Source organism: Anolis carolinensis, chromosome 4 (genome assembly GCF_035594765.1).
Source record: "Anolis carolinensis isolate JA03-04 chromosome 4, rAnoCar3.1.pri, whole genome shotgun sequence".
NCBI classification, from domain to species: Eukaryota; Metazoa; Chordata; class Lepidosauria; order Squamata; family Dactyloidae; genus Anolis; species Anolis carolinensis.
The window spans coordinates 168,350,330-168,363,218 of record NC_085844.1 but is presented as its reverse complement, the minus strand read 5'-3'; the positions used below and the strand labels follow the sequence as shown (position 1 = coordinate 168,363,218).

The 12,889-nt window shown below is 39.8% G+C and overlaps 1 protein-coding gene across 7 annotated transcripts in view; it reads left to right on the top strand.

Annotated features, from left to right (window-relative positions):
- Positions 1-12,889, top strand: part of pde4b (phosphodiesterase 4B) — a 352,571-nt gene that overhangs the window by 306,441 nt on the left and 33,241 nt on the right. The window lies entirely within an intron of this gene.

The following is a 12,889-nucleotide window of genomic DNA, read 5'->3' as shown; positions in this document are numbered from 1 at the left end:
CAACAGGCAACCTAAAGGCACACACTTATTTTTACACCTAGATACATATTTTTTTTCTTAAGTTCATAAATACACTCTCACACAGACTAGTTACTCAAAACATTATCCAGGATGCTACACCAGCGTTATCACTCAGCAAATCTTCCTTGCTGCTAACTGGTCCTCTCCATGACAACATAAGAAACCCAGACACACACAGTTTTCAGGAAGTGGTTGTGCATGCTGACTTGAAAACACCAAAAAAATCCAGTCTAATCCAGCTGCAGATGGATGTTTTGACATCATGTTGTTGGATTGCTCCACTTGCAGATTGTTTTAATCTGCAGTCTCTCCCTACTTCCATGCCCCAAAAGCAGAGCATGAAGTCTGCACTCTGCTTTCTTGAATTAAAAACAGTTCTTCCTTTATTTTTCTTGTCCATGTTTTATTCCCTCCTTTAACATCTCCAGAGAAGGAAAATTGTTAAAACCCTGTACAGAAGACAGCAGATGATCCGCTGCCAGAACTGCCTTTTCTTGCTTTTGCTGTCACCACTTAGCTAGCTCCACCTTTTTTTGTGTCAGGAGTGACTTGAGAAAGTCCAAGTCGCTTCTGGTGTGAGAGAATTGGCCATCTGAAAGGACATTTCCCAGGGGACACCCGGATGTTTTACCATCCTGTGGAAGGCTTCTCATGTCTCCATATGGGAAGCTGGAGCTGACAGACGGGAGTTCCCCCTCCTCCCCGGATAGGAACCTCCGACCTTTCGATCAGCAGTCCTGCCTGCACAAGGGTTTTACCCATTGCTCCACCTCATTTACCTATATTCTCCATCTCTACCCCTCCGTCTCTCTTCTCTCCTGTCTCCTGGCTTTTATACTTATGTAGATCACCCTGCTTTCCAGGAGAAGGAGGGGCAACACAAATATCTGCAATAAGATATTTTTTGATCAGAACAATGTCTACACATTCTGCTCTTTATCTTGGTTTCTTTAAGAGCTTTAAATAATGCTTGAATCCAGGACAATTAATGAAGCAACTGTGCACTAGGTGAGATGTATGCTTGCAAATTCATGCTATGTTTTCCTGCCTCTGCTTTTGCTTTCTTGCAAAAGTGTTCCCACACAGAGCCTATCAAGCAAGACACACAGGGTATTGTTATATGGCACATTATGACAATGTAAAAACCAATATAAAAATTAATAGTCTTTCATTTAATTGTAGACTCAACATAGTTAAAGCTATTGTTTAGTTTGTGCATTTTGTTGTATATTCTAGTTTAATTTGATATGCCCCCATCTGCTTTCCAGATTCAGATGAAGTTGTTTTACATTATCTTTCCCAAAGCCCAAAACATTTTTTAAAATCTGTGCAGATTGATAAAGGAATTTGAAGCCCTGGGTCCCAACTGATGAGAGAGCCTGAGGAGGGGCTAAAGATGGATTTCATTTTGCCTGTAAAGCATTTCTGCCAGCCTAGGTTTCATTCTCACACAGAGCTCTGCCTGCTCAGGAACCAAATACAGCAAACAATGTACCGAGGGCTGCCACAAATCAGAAAGAAAAGTGACAGCACTTGGATAGCACCAAATGGAGGTAGCAAAATGCAGGAAACATTTTGTCAGATGTCACTTAGCAATGATATCATGCGGGAGTCAGGGATTTGCCTGCATACTAGAAATACCACAGTCCATGGATATGTTAGAAGCAGAAATAGCAAGAGTAAAGAGAGATCTATCTTGGTTCACTGAATGAGAAGAAAAAGACTGGGCACATTTGGCTTAGATCCTTGAGGCTCAGCTGACTTCTTATGTATGTTTGTGAATCAATGAGGATATGACTAATTGTCTATTCTTGCGATATGTTTTTTAAAAAGGGAACCTCCACATGGTTAACAAGTGCACATTTTGGGAATAAAATTCAAAATGAAGTTAATTCTTTTCGAAGTGATAGAGAACTTTGCAGCGAAGTATACACACAGAGCAGAATTAGTACAGAAGAGAACAGAAGATGGTTAACATAACCACTCTGTTGTTACGTAAACATATAATTCATTTCTGCTCATGGTAGTATCATTATACCCAAAATATGAGCTCTATTTTATTGTTATTGTTTTAATTATATATGCTGTTGTAGTATTGTTTTATCTGTTGATTGGGCTTGGTCCCCATGTGAACCATCCGAGTCCTCTTGGGGAGATGGAGGCAGGTTATAAATAGAGTATTATTATTATTATTATTATTATTATTATTATTATTATTATTCAGATATGCATTATATTCTACAGGACAGGGATTGAAAAGACCATGTTTCCCTAATATACACTTGGAGCCACAGTGTCACATTTTATATCCTTCTCCTTCCCTACCCAATTTCTAATATTTCGAGGATAGCTGTGGTCTGAATCTAAACATCATTATTTCATTGTCTAAGGTCAAAGGCAGTCAGCTACAAGAGCGGCTGTAAACCCTGCCTCCTGTCATGATGACACTTACATTTGAAGATATGTTGCAATGAATACCTGGATAATAATAAACCCTATATTTTCATTATACTAAAGCTTGTGAGTAGTTGGAGTAAAGCCAGAATGCTGGAAACACATATCAAACACATATATACAGAAAATGTTTATTACATCAGTTAGAATATGTTCAAGATAAAATTATAATTTTCCTAGAATAGAGAAGTTGTCTGTACAAACACAAAGCTGGGATTGTTGCCAGTTGCACTTACTCCCAATTGAAAGCATTTTAAAACTGAAATTTATAAAAGTTTTTTAAAAAATCTATGTGAATTATTCTGCTAGTGATATTTAATATACATACAGTAGAGTCTCATCCAACACTCGCTTATCCAACGTTCTGGATTATCCAACGCATTTTTGTAGTCAATGTTTTCAATACATCATGATATTTTGGTGCTAAATTCGTAAATACAGTAATTACTACATAGCATTACTGAGTATTGAACTACTTTTTCTCTCAAATTTGTTGTATAACATGATGTTTTGGTGCTTAATTTGTAAAATCATAACCGAATTTGATGTTTAATAGGCTTTTCCTTAATCCCTCCTTATTATCCAACATATTCGCTTATCCAACGTTCTGCCGGCCCATTTATGTTGGATAAGTGAGACTCTACTGTATTTGAATATTAAATACACAGTCTGATTATCATGGAAGGCACAGAATTTATACTTACTGTTTTCCACAAATCTACTTTCTATTCTGTTTTAGCACATCGAAAGTTAAAGGCAGCTCTGTTACCTTTGAAAGTTAAATGAAGGGTGTTTCTCACATACATGTTTAATTTGGGATTAATGAATGATCAACTGAACCCTGCCCAAATGCCTCTGCATTCAGTTGCTGTAGGTCACTGTTTTTGTTTCCCATCCACATGTCTAATATCCAACGTGACTTTCCTGCACATGGTTGATATTCAAGACAATCATGCTTGAAAATAAATAAATACTTTCTGTTAGTTAGCCTCGATTTAATGAGACACATTTGTGACAGGTATAAACAGGAAAAGATTATGATTAAATAATTATAGCAGTACACATATAACAAATGAAACTGTTAAGAAATAATTTATTATATATAGCTAAATGTGAAACCCTTTAGAAGGAAACCATACAACTGGTTTACTTCCAACACAGAATGCTTTCTGCAGTGACCTTGTGGTGTATTATGAAAAAAGATTTATGTGAAACTGATTTTATTTTAAAGTAATTCCTACTTATTGCAGCTAAAGTTCTCAAACCATGGTATTCATATTGTTAGGGGACCACTCATTTTATTTTTTCTGATGACTTAAAGGCTGATTACTGGTAGATTTGGACTTGATGTTTTGTATGTTCAAGTCATTTCCAGTTTATGATGACCCCAAGACAAAACTACCATGACGTTTTGTTGAAAAGTTTTGTTCAGAGAGGGTTTGCCTTTGACTTCTTCTGAGACTAAGAGAGTATGATTTACCCAAGCTCACTGAATGGGTTTCCATGGCCAAGTGGGGATGCAAACCCTGATCGCCAGAATTCTGAAACCATTCTGGCTGTCATGCTCTGACCTATGGCTTACTGTTTCTATAATAAACTATGTGCAGTCTATTAATTTTCTCTTAGAAGCTTACCAGTTAAAGAGCCACAGAAAACCATGAATCCCTGTGATTTTCATAACATGATACCTGTGGATATTATATTGGCTTCATTTTTTTAAAAAACAAATGAGAGTTACATGCTTTGTTTTGTAACATTTATTCTATTTCAAAGACTTTGTCTCCCATATTCCATTTTGGGACAGGATACTGGAATGTGTGGTGTCATCCCAGTTTAAGGGCTTTTGGGATGATACAGATCTAGCTACATTTCAGTCTGGTCTCTGGTCTGGTTTTGGTTGCATTGGTGGATGACCTCCACTGGAAACTGGACAGGGGAAAGTACTGTATATCCCTTTTGGATCTGTTGGATCTCTCAGTGTTTTATTTTTTAAAAAAACATCATCAACTGTGCAACTGTGGAGCAGAACAAACATCTCAGTATCTGTATGCTTGCCCACAATGCCCCGCCTCATGCACAGAGGAAGAACTGTTTAAAGCTACAGACAATGCAGTTGCTGTTGCCCGTTTTTGATCTAAAACTATTTAGCAGTCTGTGATCGCTTTAATTTATCAGTTTTAAACTTATCTATTTATGCAATGCTTTTGGCATGAAATAAAAATCAGCCGTTGTTTTCTTCTGGGTCACCTAACTAGAATTAGCACTTTGATGTTTTCTGACAAAGTGGTTGCATTATTTTCTGGAAGGGAAATTTCAGAAGGTGATGCTGGGAGATGCCTAGAAGGGTGTGTTATTTTGAATCCTCCACTGTTCATCTATGTTAATGCTGAATTTAATTTCATAATAATCAAATATTTCCCCATTTGGAGGAGGGAAGGGGTGTGACTATTATGCGGTGATGGCCATTATGTGGTAAAAAGTGCCTTTGAAGGGAAAGCCAAGTGGGTGCTTTCTCAAAGGGGCTTTTTCACTGCATAATAGTCCCTTTAAGGGGTCAGACATCCACATAGCTGAGGCCTCACCTGGTTGCACCTTTGGCAGCCACATGAGCGAGTGACACTTTACCCACCCATGTAGCGGAGCCAAGAGAAAGACAATAGGCAGGCAGAGAAATGATTTCACTCCCCTGCCCACCTGCCTTCTTTCCTAGATGCTGCGGAGCTTAGCTTGGATGGGAGCCGAGTCAAGCTCCATAGCACTAAAAAGGAGCCTCAGGTGGCCTAGGGGATAAAAGCCTTGTGACTTGAAGGTTGGGTTGCTGACCTGAAGGCTGCCAGGTTTGAATCCCACCCGGGGAGAGTGCAGATGAGCTCCCTCTGTCAGCTCCAGCTCCATGCAGGGACATGAGAGAAGCCTCCCATAAGGATGGTAAAACATCAAAAACATCTGGGCGTCCCCTGGGCAACGTCCTTGCAGACGGCCAATTCTCTCACTCCAGAAGCAACTCCAGTTGCTCCTGACATGGAAAAAAAGCAAAAAACTAAAAAGGCAGTCACACCCTCAATTCACTTGCCTGGGCAAGTGAAATAAGGGTACGACAATTATGCAGGGAATACTATAATACCAAATTTGCTACTCAAAAAATGGGGGTGTGACTATTATGCGATGTATGGGTTGCTGAAGGGACACAAGGGGCCTGATTTAATTTGATTTAATCTGATTCATAAATAGCAGTGGTATTAAGAATAGATTTATTAAATAAATAGTCTTCTTAAGTGTTACAAGAGATCAATAAGAAGGGTTTGCCACAAACACCACCAAATTGCAGCAATAAACAGCCCATTACATTCCTTAGAGATGCAAAAGTCACTAGCTCAGGAAAGTCACATCAGCAGGCAATATATTCTTTGGAGACAGTGGCCTTAGATGTAGGAGTCAGAGATGGCATTTTGTTTTAGTTTGATTTTGATAGATGGACATTTGCTGTTTGCTGCTTTGATTAGTGTCTGACCAAATGGTGCCATGTGTAGGATGAAAAGAAAGAAGACATGGGAATGGAAGAATTTTGAAGGTGTGAAATATCCTTGGAAATCCTATAAAAGCCCAACCAAGCTGTGTCTTGGGGTAGCACTCCTTTTTATTTCATGCTATCCGCAGATCTTGTTTTGCAAAATAAAGTCTGTTGTATCACTTTCCTCGCCTCAGTCTATTTTGAACCACATGCTTTTAATGAAGCCAAGCCTCTTCCTTGCCATCTTTCTTGCTGAAATATTCCTAATCTTTCACAACGATGTGATAGGCAGGGACATTCAACTTTTTGGAATACATGTATAACTATTCATTTGATGAGTGCAGATGGATGATAATTTTACTTGGTTGATGTATTTTATATAAATTGTTTAAAAGATAGAATCTTCCCTCACCAAAGATCAATGGAAAGAACATGAGATTTTAAAATTCAGAAGGTAGGAGATAGCCCCTTCCCATACAACTTAAATTTCTGTAGCAAATTAAATTTGCTTAAATTTTAGCAACCAGCCTTCTGTCCCACTTCCAAAAGGGCAAGAAGACTGAGGTCAAGTAGGTGATCTATTGAGGGCAAGCCACTGTCGAGCAGGGATGACTACCTCTGTTGATGGCACTATTCCTGCTGTGATCGCTTCTTCCTTCACACGTTCCCAGCCAGTCAGGGACGAAGGCACCAAAGTTCATGATGCACAATGATTAAACTCTTAAGCAATGGAAATGTGAAAGTCTGACCATGCAGGAGAATTTCTAGAATATTCTCACTCATATACCAACAGTTTTGTAATAACACATCCTCAGTCTCAGAAACACCAGTCACATTTCCTCTTTCTTGGTGATGCCATGAATCAGAACTCTTAATGTGAAATAACTACCACTTGTAAAAAAAATGTCTTCCAAGCATTATCTAATCTTAGATAGAAGTGCTATCTAATCTTCTCTTTCCGTTAAGCAAATCTTTATCCAAATTCCCTGCCTCCTGATAAAGCCTACTAATTTGTATTGATTTCTCTTAGTATGTGTTTAGCCTTTATTGTGTTGACCACCAGTTACATACAGTATAACCCCCATATCCATTGAGGCTACATTCCCATTTTTCAAATAGATATGCAAAACAGCAGATTTTTTTAAAACCCTATTAAAATGAAGAATATCATAGAGTCATGCTGGATGACCTAAAAATGCCTAGGGATGATATATTTTATTCAAAGTAGATAAATGAAGTGCCAGTCTGTGGATACAGCAGTTGCACTGTAATTTTAGTTAGTGCTGCATTATGAATAATTAGTTTCATTGGGGAAATAGTAGATAGGTAAAGGTAAAGGTTCCCCTGACATTAAGTCCAGTCGTGTCAGACTCTGGGGGTTGGTGTTCATCTCCATTTCTAAGCCGAAAAGCCAGCATTGTCCAAGGTCATGTGGCCGGCATGACTTCATGGAGCACTGTTACCTTTCCCCCGGAGCTGTACCTATTGGTCTACTCACATTTGCATGTTTTTGAACTGCTAGGTTGGTAGAAGCTGGGACTAAAAGCGGGAACTCACCCCACTCCCTGGATTTGAACCACCAACCTTTCGGTCAGCAAGTTCAGCAGCTCAGCAGGTTAATCTGCTTCGCTATCGGGGGCTCCAAAATAGTAGATAGCTGAGTTCAAATAATGCTAGAATTGTATATTTGACATAAAATAAGATCAAATCTGTTTTAAATGCCCACCCTACAGAAAATATTAATAAGTACAACTGATTAAGGCAGATAATAATGATTAACCACGCCTTAACACCTTGGCAGCCGTTACCTTCCCGCCGGATCGGTACCTATTGATCTACTCACATTGGCATGTTTTCAAACTGCTAGGTTGGTAACAGAGCTACATGCAGTCATGCTGGCCACATGACTTTGTAGGTGTCTATGGACAACGCCGGCTCTTTGGCTTAGAAATGGAGATGAGCACTAACCCCCAGAGTCAGACATGACTGGACTTAACATCAGGGGAAACCTTTACCTTTACCTTTTAACACCTTGGCAATGTAATATGCTAGTGTATTGAGTGACAAAATAGTTTCACATTTCACTATGAATTTTCTAATTTATATCCTGTGAAAGTGATTGTGGATCTGAACACATGTTGCTGCCAGAAGGACATACATTTATATGAGTTTGCAATGTGACAAACTCATACACACACACACACTTACTTTTACTTAACTTACTTAGATGATCCCTCGTAGCTCGAGGATGATGGTCCTCCCGGTGTAGTGCCTTGGTGGTGGATGCGTAGGTGGCTCTGGAGACCTATTCTTGACCCACATGTTTTTCCACAGTGAAGACATCGGTTTCCAGACAGGAGGCGGTCCCAGTCAGGGTTGGCTTGATGCGCCGTCCTCATGGCATGTTTCTTCCTTAAGCCCTCAATTCGTGTCTCTTTGAATTCTTCAGCACTGTTAGTAACAGCTGACCTCCAATTAGAGCGCTCAAGGACCAGGGCTTCCCAGTTCTCGGTGTCTATGCCACAGTTTTTAAGGTTGGCTTTGAGCCCATATTTAAATCTCTTTTCCTGTCCACCAACATTATGTTTCCTGTTCTTGGGTTGGGAGTAGAGTAACTGCTTTGGGAGATGGTGATCAGGCATTTGGACAATATGACCAGTCCAGTGGAGTTGATGGCATAGGAGCATCACTTCAATGCTGGTGGTCTTTGCTTCTTCCAGCACACTGACATTTGTCCGCCTGTCTTCCCAAGAGATTTGCAGGATTTTTCAGAGGCAACACTGGTGGAATCTTTCCAGGAGTTGAGTGTGACGACTGTAGACAGTCTATGTTTCACAGGTGTATAGCAAGGTTGGGAATAGCTTTATAAACAAGCACCTTGGTATCCCTATAGATGTCCCGATCCTCAAACACTTTCTGCTTCATTCGGAAAAATGTAGCACTCACAGAGCTCAGGCGGTGTTGTATTTCAGTGTCAGTGTTGACTTTTGTGGAGAGGTGGCTGCCAAGGTAGCGGAAATGGTCAACAATTTCTGAAGTTACACCATTAAGCTATATTCCTGACATTGCAGAGGGATTGGCTGAGGATTGCTGGAAGAGCAGTTTGGTTTTCTCAATGTTCAATGATAGGCAGAGGCGGTTCAACCACCAGGCCAACTAGGCAGTTGCCTGTGGCGCCATGTAGTTGGGGGCGCCATCGAGGCAACTCCTGTCTCCTGCGGCCTGCCTCCGCAAGGTATTGAACTGCTTTTTCTGTTGATTTGTTGTAAAACATGATGTTTTAGTGCTTAATTTGTAAAATCTTAATGTAATTTGATGTTTAATAGGCTTTTCTTTAATCCCTCCTTATTATCAAACATTTTCGCTTATCCAATGCTTTTATTTTTCAGTGATTGATTTGGGGGTGGGGTGGGGGGCAAAATTCTGTTCGCCTACACTTGAAAAATACCTAGGGCCGACTCTGATTATAGGTCAAGCCTCTCGTATGCTTCTGCAAAGGTGTTTAGAGTGGCTTGTAGATCTATTTCTTTCTTTATTTACATCATTTATATACCGCCTTCCTCCCTAGGGGACCTAAAGCGGTTTACAGCATACTATACAAACAATGAACATAGTGTTAAAATGGTCAGACTACGTTATCATCAGCATATTGGAGTTCTATAACAGATGTTGTTGTGACCTTGGTTTTAGCTTTCAGTCTGCTAACACACACACACACACACACATAAAAAGTAAAGGTTTCCCCTTGACATTAGGTCTAGTCATGTCTGACTCTGGGGGCTGGTGCTCATCTCCATTTTTAAGCTGAAGAGCCGGCGTTGTCCGTAGATGCCTCCTAGGCCATGTGGTCGGCATGACTGGATGAAGCACTGTATACACATACATACATTGGTTTTATACCAATGTATATATACATACACTGGTATAAAACCATTTGTTGGACTTACATTACTCTTTTCTTCCAAATTAAGGAAAGGACTCAAGGGAGCTCACAGTAAGAGTAATTTGTTTGAGAAGAAAAAACTCTAACACAACTTTCACTCGTGTTCCTTCCTCAGCAAGTAGTCTATTGTCAAATGCCTGCCTTTCATATAATAAATAACAAAAATTAAAATGTGCACATGAGCAAAATCCACTTTGAAAATTTATAGGAATTTCCATGCCAGGAAAAAACAGTCTGATACAGACCTGAGTCATAATAAGCTTTGTGGTCAAATTAGTAAAACCTGACAACTCATGTGTGGCAGCTTCATTCAGCCCAAGTACAATTAAACATGCCTTTACTGAAAAGTCACTCTGAGGTATTTCAAGGTAAGAATTTTCAGAGATAGCTGTGTTAATCTCTTTCAGTATAAAGGCATCTTGGACTTGAAGAAAGAGAATGATGTCCATGGAAATTAAAACAAAAATAAGTGTATTGATCTTAAGGTCCTGGAATTTTTTTCATTCCCTGCAGAGTAATAGAAGTGCAAACCTTTTATGTTTGATCCCTTTGGAACAACTAAAAAAGAATAGAGCAGAAAGGACCAAAGATAGAAAATGAAGAACAGCGTCTCTCTTTTCTTGCTCAGAACTCTAGGTTTGGATCTACTTTGCATGTGTGTGTGAGAGAGGAAGCTCATGAGGGAAAGCAACTATACTAACTTCTAATCCTGTTATCTTGCACGACTTTGGAGGGAGGGAGGAAACACCTATTCAAAGATATGAAATAGTGGATATGAAGTAGTAACCCGCAAAAATCCCAGTCCACTATTTTTAAACATAGAGAATACATGTAAGAACAATGATATTCCAACCTAAAAAATAAAACGCAAAAGTGGCCCTCAAACACTTGTGGGCATTAAGGGGCAGCTCCCACCATTAGGTTCCAAAAGGGCCTTTCGTGGGTTTAAATTGACCTGGGGGTGCACAAAATGCAGCAGCAATGTACCACATGCTCCCTAGTAGATATTTCGGGGCTAAACACTTGAGCCTGTTCTGAGACAGAACTGGCTGTATTGTTTCACTGTCATCTCATATTTCAGATGGCCTGGGGACATGGGATGGCACTTACCATCCCTTGTTGTTCTCCATGTCATGGCGCTTTCCAACCACATCATGGGTCCTACCAGTTGCAATGATGTTGATGGGAGTGATGGGAAGGAGAGAGGCAGGAGCAATTCTTCTTCTCCACTTCTCCACTCAGTTCTTCTCCTCCTCTCTCCCTCATTTTTCTGGCACCCCAAGCCATTACTGCAGATGCCTGGTAGTACCCATGTTCCGGTTGCCACAAAATGGAGAATGGGAGTGACAGTAAGAGTGGCCTTTTGGCAGGGTCCAACCCAGTTTGATGCCACTGGCCAATTGGGACTTCCTCCCACTTCTACAGCAGTTTGGGCGGTGGGGGGGCTGTGAAAATCTTGATTTGATGTTACCCCACCAGATTGCCCCTGGAATGGTGGGTCAGTGTACACCCATCCCTTGTTATGCCATTTGTAACCTCTAAAGGCAACATGTTATGGATGACACTGTGACACATGCCTTCTAACATCTGGAATTAAGCTATGTGATATTGCTTTATTCCCGGTAAGGCAGACGGTAGGAAAAGAGGCATCTAATAGGCAGTCACTGAAAAATAGTCCACTTTTAATATCACAGTTACATACAGTGGCAGAAATTCACCCTATTTATTCTATTTAAAGTGGTGGCATAGCAGACACCAAAATAACTAGCAATTCTAGAAACCATATTTGCTTTTTTGTGTCAGGAGTGACTTGAGAAATTGCAAGGCGCTTCTGGTGTGAGAGAATTGGCCATCTGCAAGGATATTGCCCAGGGGATGCCTGGATGTTTGATGTTTTACCATCCTGTGGGAGGCTTCTCTCATGTCCCCGCATAGAGAGCTAGAGCTGATGGAAGGAGCTCACCCACTGTCCCCTGATTTGAACCGCCGACCTGTCAGTCAGCAGTCCTGCTGGCACAAGAGTTTAACCCATTGCACCACTGAAACTAAATCTTTTGTTCCATCTGCTAAAGGTGACAATGTGGCTTCTCAATAACTCATCACCTATAAATTAAATGGTGGGTTGTGGGTTGAGTGGAGTTTCATTTCTCTCTTATATATCTTTTGCTCTAAAAAATTCAAAATTTCCACTATTTTTAAGTATATGAACATGCATCTGCTAGTGCACAGTTTTTCAGTGAAAAGGTCCAATAACGTGTTGGATAGAATTGGCATGTATGACTTAATCTGGTTTACTTGTTACATTTGATTATTTTTGTGAGTTTCTTCACAGTTGGAAAAACAATTTACAAACAGTTATGTACACACTTACTCAATATGATTTATTCAATGGGTAATGCAGTTGGATTTATTCAATCACAAAACTGTAATGAAGAGTGCAGTTTTAGGAAATATTTTGATAAGCTTTACTTCCTCGGTTATAATTACAAAGCAAGGAAAATACAGAGTGAGCTAAAACTGTGCAAATGTGTTACTCCATCCAGAAATCCAGTACATAATTTCTTTGTGTCTCTTTAATTTAATTAAGAGAAGTGGGATTTCCAATTTTGCCCATAAAACAAAATCTGATATTTCTATATATTTTTTGGCTTCTGCCGTACAGTCATTTCATCAAACATCCAGTATAATCACTATTAATTTAACATATATGCACACGTTGTCGTTACGCAAAGACCTGGATGGAGGGGAATGATCAAACTTGCACAAGTTTAGGAAGCCTATAAACATCACTGTCAGTACTTTGTTTTTCCGCTTTTCATCTGAAGCTCTTTTTCAAGGAAACAAAAAGGGAAAGATGCAGTTTGATTGCCTAATCTCACTTGATGACACTTTAGAAATCTCACAGAGATGTCATCGCTTTAAACGAGAAATGCCAGGGTGATTAATGCTTGAGAAGAGAG